This window comes from Gavialis gangeticus, unplaced genomic scaffold (genome assembly GCF_001723915.1).
Source record: "Gavialis gangeticus isolate Ggan-Ray unplaced genomic scaffold, GavGan_comp1, whole genome shotgun sequence".
Taxonomy (NCBI): Eukaryota; Metazoa; Chordata; order Crocodylia; family Gavialidae; genus Gavialis; species Gavialis gangeticus.
The window spans coordinates 1,424,511-1,425,100 of record NW_017728965.1 but is presented as its reverse complement, the minus strand read 5'-3'; positions in this window follow the sequence as shown (position 1 = coordinate 1,425,100).

Here is a 590-nt window from a genome sequence, read left to right as displayed (position 1 = left end):
CTCCTCCTGCAAACCCCACATCCCCCCAGCACACACCCTGCATGCCCAACTGCCAGACAGGATGAGACCCGCTGGCAGGAGCTGTGGCTGCAGGGGCAGCTGTCCCCGCATCCTGGTTAGTGAAGGGGTCACAGGGAGCTCTAACTACTCTATGGTAAGAAAACCAAAGGCAAACAGCAAAACATATAGGTATTTAGAATTCATTTTATTATGATGATAGAGATGCTGGTAAGCTTCCAACTTGCTTTAATAGTGTAAATATATCAATAAAACACTGCCTAACTGATTGCCGTCTCTCTGTCTCTCTCTATATATAGTGGTCTTTCATTTTAATTGTGGAGGAGCATGGATTTCAGGATATTTTACAGAATGACTTTGGGATTTTTTTTATCAGGGATTTTTCAGTTTTCAAATAGGGAACACCAGAATTCCTGCTAGGGAGGCCAGTGGCAGGACCCAGGCAGAGGATCCTGCTCAGACCTGGCACCTTGGACCCAGCTGGAGGTGGCTAACCTCCTAGCCAATTGGGGCCAGGAGGACATACTTTGACAGTTCAAAGCAGGTCACCACACGGGGAGCATCTTCCGGGT